Source organism: Talpa occidentalis, unplaced genomic scaffold, assembly GCF_014898055.3.
Source record: "Talpa occidentalis isolate TD23 unplaced genomic scaffold, MPIMG_talOcc4v2.1 talOcc4.13, whole genome shotgun sequence".
Classification (NCBI taxonomy): Eukaryota; Metazoa; Chordata; class Mammalia; order Eulipotyphla; family Talpidae; genus Talpa; species Talpa occidentalis.
This window is the reverse complement of record NW_023601322.1, coordinates 70,913,165-70,934,083: the sequence shown is the minus strand read 5'-3', so window position 1 is coordinate 70,934,083 and position 20,919 is coordinate 70,913,165. Positions and strand designations below refer to the sequence as shown.

The following is a 20,919-nucleotide window of genomic DNA, read 5'->3' as shown; positions in this document are numbered from 1 at the left end:
TGTAAATAGAACTGTTTACTAAGTTACTTAAAAATATGTGTAAGTCAGCCTCCCACAGGCATTATTTACATAAAAATAAATCCATTTCACAGCACAAGATTAAAAATAAACTGGAAGAACTCTGAAAATACTATGGCCTGGAGAATCCTGCTTTCTTGGGGAAAAAAGATTAACCATGTTAAAAGGAGTCCCAGTATTTCCTTTCTGTCCAAAGTGAACTCTCTAAAAGTTCAAGTTGATGTTGCTCCTTACCTGTTTTCAAGTTTTATCTCTTTTACATTATAAATTAAATATAGCATTTTAATTTTTTAAATTTTTTTTTCACTTGCACTTTCTAGTTGAGTTTTTAGTGGTTACTCTAGAGTTTACATATAAATTTGTCAGACTATTCTTCAAATTTTTATTAATTCATTTTCTGTGATACATACAAATTTACAAAACTTTGCCTCTCCCCCACACTTTTGTGGTAGTAATCTTATCCATATTTCATCTTTTAATGTTACAGACCCAGCAAAACATGTTTTAATTATTTCTTTATATCTGTATAATTTCCTTGACTCAGTGCAGCTTTGTTCCCACCTACCCCCTTGTGCAAGTGCCTTACATGTAGTACATTTCTGTATGTGATGGGCCAAATGTGACACTCTACACATCCTATTTTATGTTTCCCTCACCATCACTAGCCATTGTGCGCCTCTCTCTTTCCCTCCCACCTCACTCTGGATCTCAGAGCCCTCAGGATGTTTGTTGAAATCCAGTAGTTTTTAAAAGTGTTTTTCTTTGTTGAATTGTCTGTTACACGAGTGTCCAGTTTTTTTTTTTTTTAATCATTATGACTTGCTTTGCTGCACCTAATTCTTTCAGATTCCCTCCATTTTGTTCAAAATGTTTCCATTGCAATCCTTTCTGATGGCTGTGTAACACTCCCTGGTGCTATGCAGTTGCTTTTTTTTTTTTTAAAAAAAGATTTATTTATTTTATTTATACATACAAGCACTGGGTACAGTCAGAAGCGCGGGAGGGTGAGAGAATTCACCAGAGCCAGAGCAGGGAGCAGAGCAGGCAGAAGGACCGAAGTACACTGCTGAGGGGAGCAGCGGGCGGCAGGAGAGGTCTGCGCACCAAGTGGGACCCTCCTCTGGTGGCCGGGGAGCAGCCGGGGATCGAACCGGCGCTGCAGAGGCTGTGGGCAGCTTCGCAACCCAGCCCTCAACCGCTGCGCCACCAGGGAGGCCCTATGCAGTTGCTTTTTAAATCAGTTGTCAGATGGAGAAAAATATGCATTTATACCATTTTTATAATTCTTTTACTAGTGTTCTTTATTTTATCATGCAGATTTAAATTACTGTCTGGGGTCACATCCTTTCAGCCTGAAGAACTTCCTTTAGTATTTCTCCTGAGGTGTGTCTGCTAGCAACAGATTCTTTGATTTTATTATCTGAGAAAGTATTTCGCATTTTCATTTGTGAGAGATTGCCTTGCTGGAGTTAGGGTCCTTGTTTATTATTTTTTAATATGTGTTGAGAAAATGAATGCTCTCCCATGGCTTCGGGCCTTCAGTGTTTCTGCCTAAAAGGTAGATTTTCATCTATGGGGATTCCCTCGTAAGTGATGAGTCACCTTCTTATTGTTTTTAAGATTTTCTCCTTGTCTTTGATTTTGGAGTCTTCACTGTGGTGCATCTGTCTCTGGGTCTCTGGCTCTGACCTGCTTGCAGTTCATTGAGCCTCCTGAATGTGTAAGTTACTGTTTTGCAATAAATATGGGAACTTTTCTGCCATTAGCTTCCTGAATATTCTTCCTGCTTGCTTTCCTCTCTGCTCTCCTCTGGTGGCCTTGTGCACAGTTGCCAGTATAATTGATGGTCTCCACATTTCCCTGAAGTTCTGTCCAGTGTTTTTACTGCCCTTTCTTCACTCTGTCCTTTGGCATGCACAGTCTATATTGATCTCTCTCAGAGTTTGCTAGTTCTCCATCCTGCCAGTTAAAATCTATGTTGAACCCCTCTCGTGATTTTTTTAAGATTTTTAGTTATTGTCCTTTTCAACTCTAGAAATTGCACTTGGTTTTTTTTTTTGTTTGTTTTTTTTTTACAATTTATGTTTCTATTGATATTCCTACTTGATGCATCATATATTCCTCTACCTTATTAAATTTTTTAAATTTATTTTTACGTAGAGGAACTGGGGTGTAGGCCAGACGTGTGGGGGGAGGGGTGAGAGGATTCCCCAGAGACAGAGTGGGAAGCAAAACCGGCAATTTACTGAAACACAACGCTGAGGGGAGCAGCGGGCAAGACAGGAGAGGTGTGCTTCACCATATGGGTAGCTCCCTGGTCTGGGATTGAAGGCCCCCTTGCGGTGGGCCTTCGCAGTGGTAGTGCTGAGCTGAGACTTAACCCCTAGGCCTCTAGGGTTGCCTCCTCTACTTCTTTAACCATGCTTTCCTCTAGTTCTATCGACATGTTTAGAATGGCTGTTTTGAAATCTTTTTCTACTAAATTTGATATCCGTTCTCCTGCAGTCACTTTGTGTTGCCTGATTTTTTCTCAGAGTAGCCACTCTGAGACTGGTCAGCCTCCCCCAGGGCCTTGTGCTGTTACTTGCTTGTTAATGTCTCAGTGAGTGACTGGCTTATTGTAGTAGAGTGCATTTCCACCTCCCTTTCGCACCCATTAAGCCTGCGGTGTTGCTGTGAGCGTGGGCAGCTTTGGGTCTGCTCACAGCTTCCTGGGCTGGGCTCTTTGTCGCTCCTTGCTGATCACATTCATGTATTCATTCCATTCACTGCTCTACTGTTTTCAACACTGGCCTGGGATAGATTGCTCTGCGAACTAATCCAGTCAAATTGTGGCTCCATAGAAGAAATCGTTTGTGCGGTTTGTGTTTGATATTTGTTCTGACCCCAGAAGGGCTCTTCTCAGCCGTCTGTTCCATGGTCTGCTCCTCCAAACCAGCTAGTCTAAAGTCCACGCTGCGTCTTCATTGAGTCTTTGAATTTCCTCCCAATTTCCTGTCAGCACAATTTCCTCTGTCCTTGAGAGCACCTTAGAGTAGAGTGCTGTCCCACTGCACTCTCTGTTGCAAGTGAAATCAGTTTGTCTGCAAAGGTAGGATGAGTCATCTGTTTTGTGTGTGCCTGTCCCATTTGAGCACATTCTCTCAAGGATCTGGAGTTGGGGCTGGGGTTGTTCTTCAACACTCCTGTTCTAGAAGCTGAGTGCTCAGTGGGAGAGGGCGATGTCAGCAGCCTTGGTTCTCTCAACTTTCCTCCTTTACATGGAGCCACCACCCCATGAGGCAGCAGGATGATGAGGGCTTCAGGATTCTCAGCATGCTGACCCTTGGTAGATCCTCCATCCCACAAAGAGATGCTGGATGCAAGAAGGGAGCCCCCTGAATGCACTCAGCTGGACTTTGTCTCAGCCACAGGTACCGTGGGGCATGCTGAGAAATGCTGAAGCCTTGCTCCTCCTGTGACTGGGGCCTGGGCGACAGAGTTCTGAGTGCTTGAGGACAGCTGTCTGCCCTGGCTGCTGCCTTGCTGAGAAAGAGGGTGGGGAGGAGGGAATGTTCTTGATTCAGATAATGGAGAATCTTGTCTTTCCACAATTTTCTAAGTGTTCTTGAATAGGTGTTTTTTCATTTGCTGTTTGTACTCAGGGCCACTTACAGGGCTTTAAATTGTTGGTTTTAGATCATTTTCACCAGTTACACAGTGGAGCCCTCAGCTGTCATACTAGATTTTTTAAATTTTAAAATTTAAATTCTTCCACATTTTAAATTCCAAGAGTATAAACAAAGTAGTCACCTCATTCTCACAAAACAGACCCCGTCCTTCCTCTACTTTTAGGCAAACAGCGTCATCAAAGGTTTGTTTTTTTTTAATTGAATTGACTTTTCTCATTTTATAAAGGTATTTTTAAAATAGCATTGATGGTTAGAGTTTTTCTCACCCACAAGTAGATATGCTAAAAAAATTCTATTATTTCTGCAAACAGCAAATAAAAGTTAGCATTTTCCCCCTTGAAATACCTCAGAGAAGATTTTTCAAAGTCTATATTATTTAATTCCTTTTTAACTCTGGGCAACCAACCTGGTAGTTTACTGAATCATGTAATATGTTTTTCTGAAGTTTTTACCCAAATAATCAGGTCAGTGGGCACAGCCCATCCACCCACTGGCACCATTTTACAGTCAACTGTTGCTAAGTGTCAAGGCAACAGATTCAGATCTATCCGTGGTGATGATGGAAGCTGAAGCTAATTGAATACAGCATTTCGATAGTGCACTTGTTTCCACTGAAATCCAAAGCAGGACCAGGAGTATGTTAAAGGATTAGTGAGAGGCGGGGGTAGGCTCCGCAAGCACTTCATTCAACTTAGCTTATGCCCCGTTCTCAGGACGGGGGACATCGCTGACATCCTTCCAGGTTGAGGCTCTCCGGTCCAACTCTCTGCTCCTACCATTTCCATTCCAGTGTGGGTGCTCTCAAACTGTAATAAGTTTTATTAAAATTGCAAATTCTTGGTCTCCTTTAGCTTTAGCAGATTTAGGGTACAGTATGGGAATCTGCCTTTCAAAAATGCTCTTCAGTTGGTTCTGATGCAAGCAATTTCCACCAACCCCCACAGCGAGCAACAGTGTACTTGCTACCACTCAACACACATCATCTCACCGTTCTGACTCTCATTTTCTCCTGGTTGGCCAATTGCGCTGGGTATTGATTTGCTAATTGCTCATTTACTAGGAGAGAACATGGTGGTCATTGACATTCTGCCTAATAGGTTCTTTTCATTATTAATAAATTAATATTTGTATTTTATTAAATATCTGATTATGGATCAAGTTTGAATCCATCCAAATCACTAAGAATATCAATTTTAAGAGGTCAGTAGCTGTGTACCCACAGATTTCAGATCACTGTCCAGTCCCAGGGAGAATGTAGGTCACCTTTCTGAGAACCGGCTGGCTTTCCAGACACCCACACACACGTCTGACTCTGTAGACCTCACAGTGATTGCAGCAGCTTCTTTCTCTTTCAGAAAGGGAAATAGGATGCTATACAGATTCAGAGTGTGAACCTTGGAGTCATGCAAACCTGGGTTTGATTCCTTGTCTGTGCAGCATCTGAGCAGTGCGGAGTTACTTCATTCAGCTGCTTATTCTCTTTAAGTCCTAGTTTCCTCATCTGCAAAGTGAAGAGAATAAATTCAACAGGGAAAAATCTCTGGTTGCAGGTATTAAAAAAATCAATATAATCTGACAAAATAAATACATGCATGCATACACACACATACATTAATATATACATGCATGCATAATACACTAGAAGATATTGACTCATTAAAAACTCTGAGGTGGGACTACTGTCAGGTGAAACTGAATGTGGGAATTGAAATGAGGCCTTCTGAGCCCACTCACCTTCCATATCCTGCCTCTTTTCTCCTTATGGAATCCATCCCCAGGCTCTCTATGGACTCTGCCAGCAAGTCCATTCATACCCCTATCCCCTCACATTTGTAATGTTCAGTGGGTGAGGACAAGTGTCCGTACTCCTCTCTAAGCAATCTTGGCAACATCTCAGTCATTTCCTTTGACTGGATCAGTGCCCACCTCTCAGCCTGTCACTGTGACGAGGAAAGGTGATGTTCTGCTTGACCAGGTCTCGGTCACATGAGCACTTGGAGCTGAGGATACATCAACTCCATGTACATTGCATGGTTGGGAAGAGGAAAGTGTGATCACCAGAGGAAACTTAATGCTGCTCCCAAGAGGAAGAACAGGACATAGTAGAAGCCAGAGTTTTACAGCTGTGTTTACTTAGGTTTTAAGTAAAGAAATCCTGCTAAATCACCAGGCACATGATGTGGCACAGAGTAAATCACTTACTCGGTATATAAATCATGTGATAGTTTTATTTTTAATGTTTTGAGGAATATCCGTATTTTCCAAATTGGCTGCACCAGTTCACATCCCCACAAGTAGTGTGTAAGAGTTCTTCTATGTCCACGTGTTTGCCAACACTGTTTCTTTTTGATATAGGCAATTCCCACAGGGTTGAAATTATGTCTCACTGTGGTTTTGATTTGTATATCTCTAATAATAAGAAATGATGGTCAACAGTTTTTCATGTGATGATTGGCCATCTGTATGTCCTCTCTGGAGAAGTGTCTGTCTATATTTTCTGCCCATATTTGATTGTTCTTTTGTTGTTGACTTGCATAAGTTGTATATGTCGGGTATCCATACCTTGTTATATGTGTAAGTTGCAAATATCTTCTCCCAATGATTGTATTTCCTTTTTGTTTCCTGTAATGGTTTCTTTGATTTACAGAGCTTTTTTAGTTTGATAGTCCCATCTGTTTGTTTATTTACCATGCTGTTGGAGACGAATCCCCAAAGATTTCCAAGGCCAATGTCAGTAAGCTTAGCATCTACATATTTTATAGTTTCACTCCTTACATTGAAATCTGTAATCTGTTTTGAATGAATTTTTGTGACTTAAGGTAGAGATCTCGTTTCATTCTGCTGCATGTGCCTCAAGTTTTCCCAAAACCATTTATCAAAAAGATATTCTTTTCTTGATTGTATACTCTTACTCCTTTGTCATAAATAGCTATTTATGACATCTATGTGTAGGTTTATTTCTGGGTTCTCAGTTCTGTTAGGTTCATCTATGTGTCCTTTTTAAATTTCAACACCACACTGTTGGGATTATTTTAACTTTGTAATATAATTTGAAGTCAGAGTCTGTAATACTTTCAATTTGTTTTTCCTCAAGATTGCACTGGCTATTTGCTGTTTTGTGATTTCATACAATTTTAGCAGTGTGTTCTATTTCTATGAAAAGTGACAGTGGATTTTTGATAGAGAGTGCATTGAATCTGTACATTGCTTTGGGTAAGATGGCCATTTTAATCATGTTAATCCTTCCAGTCAATGAGCCACAGAATAAAAACCACATTTCTCTGGCTCCCCAGGTAGTTCCCATGAAATTATTTGAACTTCTCATTCACGATCCCTGATTTTTGCTCTTAGGCATGTGTTCCCATTAAGGCTCATTGATTGCACTCCTAGAGAGGTCTTTCCCTAACATCTGGCCTTCCTTCAAACATGATGTGGGCCAGGTATAAGAAGACTTTGGGGATATATTTTATGTTTTGAAACAAGGCATGAGAGTTTAAGCAAGTTGCCAAACATTACACAACTGGTGAGTATTAAAACCAGAAGCCAATGCTAATAGACATAGTATCTGAGTATATAGTATCTAGAAGCCTAAAATCTGATCTTAGCTACTGCCCCGTTATTGCTTCTCATATCGAGTGTTGAGCTGGTAGTAATGCAAACTGCCTGCACTAGCAGTGAGGCCTTGATTTATATCTGGAATCATGAGACTCCATTGAGAGTCATTAAATATCAAAACCTGTACACAGGGATTCTCACACTTGGCTTTCTACTACAGTCACCCACATGGGGAGTTTTATTTATTTGTTTTTGTTTTTTTTTTTTGTTCACATTTTACCAGTTTTTATTTATTTTTATATTAATTCTTTAATTTTTTTACATCATTTTTCATTATTAAACAATATTTGCTTCCCCCCACCCCCTCAGGTGTAGTCCCCATAGAGTTTCCTTCACCAGTGCACTGGTGCACCATCACCTCAGTCCCCTGTGCTCCTCCCTCCCTCCCTCTGAGCCCTCTTCCTCCTCCTCCCACGTGGGGAGTTTAAATAATAGTAATATCTGGGTCTTGTCCCAAAGATTTTGAAGAAATTGAGCTGGGCCGTTTCCTGGGCATGAGGATTTTTGAAAGCTCCTTAGGTGATCTAATGTGCAGCAGGGCTGAGTGCCTCTGCTCCCACACACCTGAGCAGCAGCTCATTCACCTGCCACAGGAAGTCTCATCCATCTCAACTGATTTTATTTCCAGGCATAAGTGACACAGTCACATACACAAATATATCGGCTTTGACACACACCCAAAGGGGAAATTCCAGCACATTGTAGTTCTGTAACACAGCACCAAGCACATGACTTTAGCTGCCAGATTCCTATTTTTGCATGTCCTTCAGTGCTGGTCCTTGAAGGACATGTGTTTAGGTGTAATAGCATGGTGCCATGTCTCAGACTATTTATACTAATCCCTACAGATGTTGAAGCTGTCACTTCATAAATGCCATTGTAATATGAAGGGTTCTTCTAAAAATAGACTTTTTATCTTCCAGAGTCTGTGCTAACTACAAATGTAGCATATACACAGCTCCCGTGCAACTACAATAAAGATAAAAGCCCTCTTACTTATCTCTGTTTTACACCTGCCACTGCTTCTGGGAAGCCTTTTCCACCTAGAGTCCAGAAAAATATTTAGCACTTTGAGTTTTTAATGTTCCCTTGTAACATCCCAGTGGGCTAGCATGCACTAGGGTGTGTGTGGAAACTCTGCCACACCCAGAAACATGACTGGATCCTCCCTCTGGAAAGAAAGCCGCTCTTTTGAGAAGACTCTGAAATGTAAATTACTTCCACAGAGCCATGCTTGGAGGGCTGCTGCAGGGGGAGGCTGGCCATGGAAAACCAGGGAACCTGAGCTTGAGGTTTGCTCAGGCTAGTTCTGCTAGCGTATTCAGGCCACTGAGCACCTGTGCCAGCCTCTGCCAGGCCCCAGGGACCAGCAGAAAACAAGGCAGGTGTGGCCCTTAGGGACAGGCTAATGAGGATGATGGTCATGATGTGACCTAAGTTAGATACTTAACTGCAATTGCAAAAGCTGGGAAAGGAGAGAAAGTGCTGTGAGGGGAGTAATAGAAGGCATCTCCTTAATGCTAGCATTGAAGCCACCCAGGCCTAAGGAGTGAATCCGATGTGACTGCAGGGGATGGAGGGGCATTCTGGGAGGATGCCCAGCATAGTTTTCAAGGAATTAGCATGAGTGAAGGCAAGGACAAGAAGGTCAAGGTCAGCTCATTCAGGGTCTTAGAGGTTAGGAGGGGCATTTGAGATTTTATCCTGGACCCCATGGAAAAGCCTTGGAATGACTGAAGTGGTAGCTTTATGATGGGGAGGGGGGTGGGATGGAGAGGTCCCATGACTATTGCTTACCTTCCAGGAGGAAATACACTTACCTAGGCACAGATGAGAGGACACCAGAGAGAAGGCAAGGCAGACTCACAGGATCCTCACCCATCTGACCCATCTTCCCTTTCTCTTGCTTGTACCCTTGAGGCGAGGGAGCAGCAGGCATGTTCACCATGTGTCAGCACCTGTGTTTCCTGTGTCAGGAGCAGCGAGGCAGCCAGGGTGTAGGTTGGCCAGGCCACAGTGGTGCCCACGCTCATTCCCGGTGGCCTCTGGGACAGAGCAGAGTTGTAGGTCTTTGTTTCCAGCTGAGCTGCACGATTTTTGCCTTGGAAAGTTACTGCCTGGCTTTTGCCTTTGGGGATGAACAGACATCTGGGAATTTTCACCCTTAGCTTCTTTGCTGTCTGTCTCCTTTTTCTAGCCTCTGCTGATATGTCAGGGCCCGAACTGACCTCCTTTTGCCTGACATGCTGCAGTAGATTTCTAATCATCCTTCCATCTGGTCTTAGAACCTCCAAAATCTTCTTTTGATCAGGTCCTCCTTGAAATCTGACTCATCTTTCCAAAATACAGTTTCCAGGACATGACTCCCCTGATTTTCCTTGACAGTCATTACAGAAGGAATTAAACCAAAGTTCTTTCATTTGCATTCAGGTTTCTTGACATTCAAGCAAAGTACTTTTGCTTTTCTCAGCTTTCCCTGCTCCCTGATTTAGCAACATTGGACCTGTTCTCTGTTCTGGAACCATGGCTTTTGGTCTCCTATCTCCTAGCTTTGAAATTGGCCCTGCCTGACAGAACTGAGTGGTTTCCCTTCTGTGAAGGACAAGCACCTGCACCTCATACTGTTTACTAACCACGATGGTTGTTTTGGCCAAATCACCTGCTCCTACATGTTCCAGAGGGCAGCTTACCCCTCATTGACACTGTCTCTTTCAGTCCTGGGGTCAGGAGACATTGAGTCCAGGAGGACACATGTATCTGGAATTGATCCCCCCCGTCCTGAGAGAACACTACCAACTTTGTGGTGGCTCAGAGCTGAGAGATGCCTCCACTGTTTGTACTCCACTGCCTACTGTGCTCCTACCCTCCTACCCTCCTACCCTCTTTCAGCACCAGGAATGCTGGCCAGTATTTCAACAGGATAGCACTCCAGAGACCTTCTCAGCCAGTGTAACAGTACTTGCAGTATTCCCTCCTCCACCCCGCTCTCTCTACTCACTTCCACAGGTCCCTCTCTCAGGGGTTGGAAGGCAGAAGAGGACCATTTCCATTTTCACTTGTCTTACTTGCAAATGGCCACAACTTGATAGTGCGAGCCTGCTTTTGGTTGATTAAATTCCATCGAAAGCAGGTAAGAGACTGTGTGTGTCATTTCCAGATCCCCCAAAGGGTTTGCACGCTCCCATGTCTGTAAACCAGCGTTAAGTGGGCTTGCATCAGGGCGTCGGCAGATTGTCAGCTGATGTAGCAAGTTCCCTTAATGAAGTATCAAAAAGTGTAACAGTGGCCTCCGATGGAATGGCTTCCTGCACTGTAGTTTCTTAACTGCTAATTTCTCAAGCTCCTTTACCTGGTTTCAGGGACATCACAGCTCTTAAATGTCAAAGAAAAGGAGACCAAGGCCTCCCTGCACTTAACCAGAAGAATGTCTGACAAGTTGACAGTTCTGGGCCAATGTTCCACAAAAATTCTTTACATTCTCCAGTGCCCTGCCTTCTTCAGCCTGCAAACTGTATTTATTTATTTGTTTATTTATTGGTTTTTAAAGATTTCTTTATTTATGCATACAAGAGCTGGGACACAGGCCAGAGATGCGGGGGGTGAGAGGATTCACTAGAGACAGAGTGGGGAACAGAACAGGCAGACTGATGAAATACACTGCTGAGGGGAACAGTGGGTGAGACAAGAGAGGTCTTCTTCGCCATGCGTGCTGCTTCCTGGCAGGCCAGGGATCGAACTCGTGCTGCAGAGGCTTCAGATTGCTTCGTAGTGTACTGCTTAGCCCCTTGCACCACCAGGGAGGCCCCATGCAAACTCAAGTTAAATACAGATTGTCAAAAGACTGACAATAACATACATTGGTGAAGATTTGAAGCAAAACGTATTCTCATGAATTGTTGATCAGAACTGTAAAACATCCACTTGGTAAAATGCTTTCATTTTCTTATGAAACTAAATGTTCATTCAGCCTATGTTCCAGTGTTTAGGCTTATATCCAAGAGAAAAGAAAACATATCTATAGGAAGACTTTAACTCAAATATGCGTAGTGACTAAATGTCTGTCAGTAGAAGAATCTATAAACAAATGGTGGTACATTCACACATTTAGATGAAATTCTAGACTAGGCAAAGCCAATTTATGATAGAAGAAATCAAAACAGTGCTTGCCCCTGAGGAAGCTCAGGGAAGGAATTAGCTTGAGGAGGGTCATGAGGGAACTTTCTAGGGTGATGGTGATGTTCTATGTCTTGATAGGGATTCAGGTTACTCAGATGTATGCATTTGACAAAACTCGGAATGTACATTTAGAATTTTTTCTTTCATTAAATTTTCATCAATGAAAAAAACTACACAAATGTAATATTAAACTTAATGATATTCATGTAGAAGTGTTTAGGAGGAATTATATCTGTGATTTACTTTGAGACACAAAATAGAAGGTAGATCATGGATGGAATGGATAGATGGATAAATATGATAGAGCCAGTGTAACAACAGTGAGTATTAGAATTTAGGTGATAGATGTAGAGATATTTATTGTAAGATTCAAGTTTGCTGTGTGGGGTAAGGTTTAAAGGTCAGGCTCACTAACACGAGGTGCTCTGACATCTGGTACAATTAGGAGGGCCTCACCCATGGAACCCCTTCATGTGGCACATACTTTTTCTACAGCCTCTCATTTCATCCTGACTCACCCAGACCCTCACAATGAGTGGAGCAGACTGACAATGGGCTCACAAGACTGTGGCCTCAGGGACGTGTCCCTCCCCACTCTGCTCCCCAGAGCTGCATAGCCCTCCCTCTCCGGGCACCAGCTGGAGCTCCTGCTTAGCCCTGAGAAAGGGGTATCAGTTCCTTGCCAGTCCTTGGTGTTATTCAGCCAAGTCAATCACATCTTCCTGTGGGAACCAGGGAGGCACCACACCCTCTTGGTACTACAAAGCCTGCACCCCAAGGCCCTGGCTTGGTATGTCTTTGAGTGCAGCCCTCAGGTGGCCCTGCACAGTACGTGCGTCCTCGCTCATCCCAGGCCTGTGAGTGTGTGACTGGTAAATCTCATGTGTCCGTGGTGGGCGTCATGTGCTCAGCTGTCCCTGGAGCCCTGGGTCATGAACACTTCCCGCTCACAGGGTGACTAGGAGGCAGTTACATCTGCTGATGTTTAAAATTTTCATAAAATGTTGGGGACATTCTTATGTATCTAGCAATGAGTGATGTTACAAAGAATAAAGTTTTGCTTGCAGTCCTACTGAGCTTATAGTTTACCTAGGGAAATTCTAAACAGTATTTAACCACGCACTGAACCCTTATGCATGGCACATGCTGTTCCTGCGGCCTGTCATTTAATCCTGACTTGCCCAGACTCCCGCAGTGTGTGGAGCATCGTGATGACCTGTCCTTCAGCCCCTGTGGCCTAATGCACTTCGGGGTACAAAGCCCTCCCCGACTTACTAGCTCAGTGATTTTTAAGCAAATCACTTCCCTCTCCAGGTCTCTACGCTTTGTCTATAATGAGGGGTTGCCAGAATTCACCCTTCCAGTTCTAACAGTCTAAAAAGATGTAATTTTTAAATTAGCATAAATTACTGCACTTATAATTACCTTATGACAGGAAAAAGGAAAGGGACATTTTATTGCTGGTTCCCTGATCTCTGCATTTTCTCTTGTCTGGGAAAGTTTATTCCAGTGCAGACATACCCCCTTCTTTCTACCTAAACATCAGCCCCCAAAGAGTAGAAATTGAATTGCCTGCCTGCTGACCTGGTTTGGAGATTGGCACATTAACTAGGGAAGACAGCAATTGCTGTTGTCACTCTAATACTTCCCACTGTGAACCAAATGCAGGCTCACTCTGCACTACTGTGGATTGGGCCTAGACCACAATAAAGCCAGGATCATAATAGAGCAACTCACAGGCATGGTTTGCATCCCAGTTCATATAAAAGCTATGTTTACACTTCACTGTAGCCTCTCAGCTTTGCAACTACATTACATCTAAAAAATAACATACATGCCTTATTTGAAAACACATCATTGCAAAAAAAGTTAATCATCATCTGAGCCCTCAGTGATTGTCATCTTTTTGCTGGTGGGGGGCATAATGTGCAGTATCTCTATAAAGTGCTATAAAGTAAAGCACAGAACAAGTTATGCCTGTAGTCAGATAATTCAATGCAGTTTCCTTCTAGATAGTCATTCAGAGATGAACCATGGTTTTCTCTAACTCACAGAAAAGGTTGCAGCGAGGACTTCATACAGGGGCAGGCCACATCCTTGCAGTGAAGCTGGGTGTGTGACTAAGCAATCTGGATGTGTGGATAAAATCGTCACACACAGGCAGGACAGATTCATTGCTTGCCTGAAAAAATAACAGGGTTTTTTTTTTTGTTTTTTTTTTCTTTTTAGTCTTCTCATGTTTCAGCTCTCGGAAGACTGGCAAAAGATAATGACTGATATGGGGCATAATCACTGAGGAAAAATGAGACAGATTATGCTTTAGAGACATTTTTCCAGAGGTACCTGAAAATCCATATGAAAGCTTGTAGGAGAAAGGACAGATAGTACCAATTATCTCTACATAGCGTGTTCCTCTGCCTGTGAAAACGTAGTCAGTTACTATCAACAATGGGAGTTTTTTTCCCTAGAGGAGGAATGGATTGCTCTAAACCATTGTCATTTAGGCACTATTGACATTTTGGAATAGATAATTGTCCATTCTGGGAGGCTGACCTATGCCTTGTAGCATGTCTGGCAACGTCCCTGGCCTGATAGCAGTAGTTGTCAGTAGCACCTCCTAGTTGGGACAACCAAAAGCGTCTCCAGACATTTTCCCCCTCCCCTGGTTGAGAAGAATTGCTATAAACCATCAACACTCGCCTCCCCTGACTCCTGGAGACCTAGTTGGGCATTCATGAAAAGACTGGGTCAGGTGAATGCAGGAGCCAGTGCCCATTGCCCTCACCTCATGGCCATGAAGTCTGCTTCGTTCCTAAACGAGTCCCACAAGGGGGCATGTATTTTCTAAATTGTGGTGACATACACATGGCATATAATTACACCCTTAACTGCTTTCAAGTGTTGAGTTCAATATTGTTGAGTGTGTTCATGTTGTTGTACAACCCATCTCCATGACTTCCTTATCTTCTTCGACTGAAGGTCCATACCCCTTGAACAACTTCTCATTTCCCCCTGCACCCTGCCTCTGGCAACCGTCGTTCTACTTTGTGTCTCTATGAATTTGACTATTCTAGATGACTCTTAAAAGTAGAATCCCATCTTTTTGTGACTGGTTTATTTCACTTAGCATAATATCCTCAAGGTTCATCCATGTTGCAGCATGTGTTAGAATTTTCTTCCTTTTTAAGACTGAGTAATAGTCTATTGCATGTATATAACATGTTTTGCTTATCTATTCATCCACTGATGGTCACTTATGTTGCTTCCACCTTTTGGCTATTATAAATAATTCTACTATGAATATTTGTAGACAGATATCTCTTCAATATCCTGCTTTCAGTTCTTTGGGATGTACAAATCCCAAAAGTGCTATTGTTCGATCATACGGTAATTCTATTTGTAATTTTCTAAGGAACCACCTACTGTCTTCTCCAGTGGCTGCACCAGTTTACATTCTTCATAGCAGTGCTCAAGGATTCCAAGTTTCTCCACAGCCTAGTTAATACTTGTTATTTTCTGACTTTTTTGATATTTGCCATCCCAATGAGTATGAGACGATACATCACTTTTTTTTTTTTAAGATTTATTTATTTATGCGTACAAGAGCTGGGGGGTGAGAGGATTCACCAGAGACAGAGTAGGGAACAGAACAGGCAGATGGACCGAAGTACACTGCTGAGAGGAGCAGTGGGCAAGTCAGGAGAGGTCTGCTGCGCCATGTGGGTAGCTCCCTGGCCAGCCGGGGATTGAACTTGTGCTGCAGAGGCTGCAGGTAGCTTCATAAGTTGTGTTTTAACCCCTTGCGCCACCAGGGAGGCCCCATCACTTGGTTTTGATTTACATTTCCTTAACTATTAGTGACATTGAGCCTCTTTGTTTATGATGATTGGCCTATATTATCTTTGAAGAAATCAGATCCTTAGCCCACTTCTTAATTGGGTTATTTGATTTTTTTGGTGCTGAGTTGCATGAATCCTTTATTCTGGATATTAACCCCTTGTTAGCTCTGTGATTTGCAAATCTTTTCCCATACCATAGGTTGTTTTTTCACTCTGTAATTTGTACCTTTTAATGCACGGAAGTTATTATTTGTAATATTGTCTAATTTATTTGTATTTTTGTTGGTTATGCTTTGGTGTTATATCCAAGAAAAGACTGCCAAATCCAATGTCATGAGACTTCTTCCCTATGTTTTATTTTAAGATTTATAGTTTCAGACCTTATATTTAGGTTCTGTTCCATTTTCTGACTTACTTTCTTAGTTTATATTATTATTTTACATCATTACCTGAGACCTGAATCACCTGGGCTTCATCTGATCACCTCTGCATGGAGTCATGGTTACAGGTGTAAGCTAAATTTCACAGGCTCTTTATTTCCTTGATCCAATGCCTATAAAGCATCTTCCTCCACTCTCTGGGCGGAGGGGGGGGGGGTCTCATGTGTTCTAAAGGCAAGTTCAGGCTGCTATGGGGATTAGCTCCCACGTACTGCCATACCTTCTGGCCAGGTAGCAAGTTCAGTGAATACCACTGCCTTCTTCGGACTTCTACTCTCCCATTAAACACTGTCACTTCCAATAACCCACTGTTTTCACTTCCTTTAATTTACCAGGTGATCACTAGTACCATCCTGGAGCTTTCAAAGAAAAGGAGCTACAACATAGTCTGGGTTGACTTTGGGGAGCACATCTCCAGCACTTGTGGTGGTATGTTATCATAAAAGGGCTACTCATTTAGGGTTTTGCTTTTATCTTAGCACTTCAAATATTTGCAGAAAGTGTCCTCTCTTGTTGAAAGCAAGACCTGAGTACATGGGGTGAGGCTTGGCTTGAGACCCAGTGGCAGGGCAGCCACTCAGCCATGCGCAGACTGAGCATGGAGGCTCTGCATTCCAATAACAAGGCTTTTAGCTGCATGAAATTGATGGACCCTGACCTCTCTCCTCTTTGGGGTGAGAGTTTTTGATGGTGGTCCTCAGTCCCTTTTGCAAATGGACTTCTGTCCACCTGCCTTTCAGTACCCCTGCTCAGTGTTCTGCTAAGCCCCCGCCTGAGTTACCTTAGATGATCATGAGCTCAGGAAAGCAGCCTTACCTCTGTGCTGAGGATTTGCTATAACATAGGCACTGCACCGAATAAAGCTCCAGTATAGGGTGTTCCCAAGCAGGTACATAAATCTAGTCTATTTGGCATTTGTGAAGAATCTCTCTTCTTTATTTAGAAAGAGTATTTGTTATATACAATCCAGTATTTATGAGCTAATTTGAATCCCACAATGAAACAAAATGCAATATGTAACAGAAAACCCAGTAATCTTCCCTTTATGCATCACTGTTGACACATTGTTAATTTCATTCTAATTGCACAGTTTTGCCACTGAAATGTTGGCATCTGTGTGACAGCACTCAGAGTGCTCCCACTTGAGGAGGATGGGAAAAACAGTATACAATAAGTTGACAGTGAAGCCAGGCAAAAACAGAAGCAGGATTACAACATCTGGCTCCAGCCCCTGTTAGACATGAGGAAAGAGCAAGTGGCACCAAAATCCCCTAGAACTTTCCCCAAGTTGGAGAGGAAAAGTGATTTTCCCTTGTGCATAAAGCTGTCATTGGACTTGAGAGTAGGTTCTCTAAAGTGATATGTATAATTAGCAATTGTATTAATAGAGAGATGTGAGGTTTTAACAGGTTGATGTAAGGAAAGAAGGCAGCACAGCCCCTGGTATTTAGCTCAGTGAATGATAGCTTAAAAAATACCTTTATATTCCTTTTCAAATGTACACCGAGGCCACAGTGCGGTGTGGAAGAAAGAAATCAGATACTTGAGCCCTAAGATTATGATTTAGCAAATGACTTATAAAGTAACACAGCTACAACTACCCTGGGAACCTCATACCTCATCTGTAAAATGGAAATACCATCACTTACAAAAAACTATTGTGAAGATTAAATGAGATAATACAGTGCCTAATAGAATACCTAGTTTATCATCAGCATCATCATATACAGTAATATTGCAACAGGGTGGTCCCCAGGAAAGGGGGAGGTTCCCTGCCCCACCCAAGGGAGGGTGGAGCTGAGCAGGAAGAGGAGAAGCTGCAGAAGAGACTGAGGAAGGAAGGAAGCAGGATGGAGCCAGGAGACCTGGAGGAGGCGCATGGAGCCTAGAGACACGTAAAGAAACTGCACTTGTCTTTTGGTCGTGGACTGGGTGACACAGATGTGGGTGAGACCTGTGGGGAGGTGACAATGGCAGCTTTTATCTTGATGTTGATTTTGCTCTTTTCCTTCCGGGCTTGTCCGGTTGTTTGTGACCCTTTTCTGTGGGTCCCCACTGGAAGATGCTTTAGACTTGTAGCAGGCTTTGGGGCCTTGTTCTGGACCGATCCCATAAGGATGGACTTTTACCCACAAGGGGACGGGTAACTTTGGGTGCTTCATTTAGAAACTAGACTCTTTGCCTTACCTGTATTGTTTCCTAGTTTTATTAAAGTTCCTTCCCATTAAAGTCTCCTATGTTTTGTGTTGATGCGGCGGATGGCCGAACCCATGTAGAATAGGCAGGTTTGCGGGGTTTGGGCTGCCCCTCTCCCTGTCCTATAACAATACCAATATTTATGAACTGACAAGTGTATGACTGACACTTAGCTTAATAGTCTAAGGTGGTGCTTTTAGTATATTGCTTTGATGGATGAGGAAACAGAAACTCTGACAGGTGAAGTGACTTGCCTAAGGTTACAAACTAATATATGCTTATATGTGAATTGAAGCCCTATCAGTTCCATGTGCAATTCCATGAATTATTCACTTTGGCATTTGACCTGTTTATTTATTGTGGCACTTTCTCAGATGGTATTCACTGTTTTAGGATTACCGAGATGGGACAGGAGGGACAGAGGAGGCAGGTAGATAGAAGAGACAAAATTAATGATGTCAGGCAGAGCTGTGTTGAATTGGTCTTGTGTGAAGTGATTATAGACAAGAGCAGATGTGTGCTGGGGGTAGGTTGGGGTTCAGGAAGGAGTGTTAGGACACTGACAGGAGCCAAAAACAGTAACAGAGTGAGGAAGTTGATCAAGTCAAATGATGAGAAGGCAGGATAAAATCCCCAGTGTTGAATTCTTTTCTGCAGGCAAGTGTGGACCCAGTGGTTTCTAAAGATACTTCCTAAAGAAATGGAAATATTCCCTTGTAACACGCTGACTTGATTCTAAAAAGAAGATCCTCATGGGAAGAAAGTCAGGGCACCCACAGCATCCTTTTACAGAGACCTTCCTCTAGGAACTTTCTTGGTAGAAGAAAAGGCAAGATTGAGTCTTCGAACCATAGAAAAAATTGAGTTGAGGGACCAAGGTCAAAGAAAAGCCTATGAATGCCCTTTTAAAATGTTGACATTCATCAGTACAAAACACATCCAACTTAATGCCATTAAAAGAATATCAACTACATTTAATATATTTTAAAATGACATTTTAAATTACACAATTCATGTTATGGAAAAGTGTTACTAGTTACCCATCCTCGAAGCTTTAGAAAAATGCTTGGAAATTCTGGGAATCTCTTTGTATTATTATAGTTACATTTTTTTCCTATTTGATTTTTCACCCAGATGTTTAATTTCTTTTTCATTAGGTGACTCAGTGCCGCGGACCAGCACAGCAGTAGACGATGAGGCCACCTCAGGGTTGAGAGAAGCGTGCAGGGTGGTCAGGGCGTCGGCGAAAGAAATGACAAACAGACACACTTCAAGAGTGAAAATCTGAGTGTAATTTTATTTGAGTTGTGACCAGTATATATATGTTTTCCAAAAGCACAGGAATGAATATCAATGAAATTAGCTTGCTCATGGGCTCAGTCAATCATCATCAGGGAGGTGATCTACATAACAAGCAATGACCATTATAGAAGAAGGAAGGAAGTTTAGAAAGACAAATAAGGGATTAAAGTTTGTAGTTCTAGAAAGACTGGATAAGATTTTTAGCATTCTTGTAGTGGTTCTTGGTGGTCGTTATCTATTGATAAGCTTCTGCCTTTTCAGGGAACTTCCGCTGCACTTCCTCTGCTTCAGACTGTTCACCCCCGCGCGCTGGTTGCCCAGCCGGATCTAGGGACCGTGGCGAAAGCCATTCCTAAAGATCACTGCGGGGGGAGGTGCAGCAGGTAGGGTTTTGCTGTTCTTCCCCTGCGCGCTGGTTGCCCAGCCGGACCTAGGGGCGGTTAGCCCTAAAGGTCACTGCAGGGGGAGGTGCAGCAACTCAGAATTCTTGAATCGCCTCCCTGGTCTTGTGAAGTCCCATTGTTGTTCCAGATAATATCATGCTCATCATCATCATCTTGGAGTTTGTACAACTCAGCTCTCTCTTTCCAGCAGATATCAGGATGTAGCTCTGAGCCTCAGTTGACCTCCTTCCACTATTTTTTTCTTACCTTTCTACCAAGTATCCCATGAAAATCTCTATTCTACTCTCTCTTTTCTATTCCCAAACCCCAATCTTTTCTTTTTTATGCCAACACTAGTAGGAGTGACTCATATGCTATAACTGCACTTCTTATGGATATATAAAAGTTGACTTGAGCAAAGCTCTGTGCTCTAGTATTTTAAGGATGTGCATGTTCTTTGGGAAGGATTAAAACCTGGTGCTTTAGAATCAAAAGGGTTGTCATATTTTTCCCTGGAGAAAAGTTTCTCTTCAAATTCAGCTTTAGGGATGTCCAGTGAACTCTCCAGATAAAGTTCTGCAGGTCAGTTCTATTGCAGGTGTCTTCCTTGGGAGACTCTTGTAGATGAAAGCCACCTCTTGTTACAACTGTCCATGACATGGTACTGTTATAGACCCAAAAGGTGCAAAGAGATTCAAAATGGCATTTGATACCAATTGAGAATGTTTGTTTGCCTATAAATTAGCTAAAGATATTTCAATGATAACTGGTGTGGCGAGAGCATATTAAAATGGGCACTGATACACAGCCAGTGAGATTAAGTTGATAGCACCCTCCTGAAAAGAGACTGGGCAGTATGTTCTAAGAACCTTTAATCTTCATATGCACCAACCAATTTCGAACTGAAATTTGAAATTTGTGCTTATCTCTCTGAGGGGAGTCAGCATGGGGCATGGCACAGGGATAGTGATATTTTCCACTATAAATTTTAAAACGAGCCCTGTGAGTCTCCTTCAGGCTATGAGAGCTTGTATAGTGTGAGTCTGTTCCTGAGAGGCAGTTCTTCTCTGGAGACCTGGGCACAGTATGCTCCTGAGCCTGTAATAGTGAAGGCCAGCCCATGGGCTCTAGGCACAGAACAGTGTCCTGTGTCGGCATTTTACAATGTCCTGACTGACTGCTCCTTCTTCACACTGCATGAGAGGACAGAGATCTAATTTACTCTTTGAAAAGAAACTTCAGGGGCCTTCCCAGTGGCGCAGCAGGTTGAGCACAGCGC

The 20,919-nt window shown here is 42.7% G+C and overlaps 1 long non-coding RNA gene across 1 annotated transcript in view; it reads left to right on the top strand.

The window, feature by feature from the left end:
- LOC129145632 (uncharacterized) overlaps positions 1–19,658 on the top strand; it is a 33,527-nt gene extending 13,869 nt beyond the window's left edge. Inside the window, exons 2-3 of the long non-coding RNA XR_008551444.1 lie at positions 16,095–16,188; positions 19,113–19,658. This is a non-coding gene — a long non-coding RNA (uncharacterized LOC129145632). The remainder of the gene's footprint in view (positions 1–16,094; positions 16,189–19,112) is intronic.
- The last annotated feature ends 1,261 nt before the right edge of the window (positions 19,659–20,919 follow it).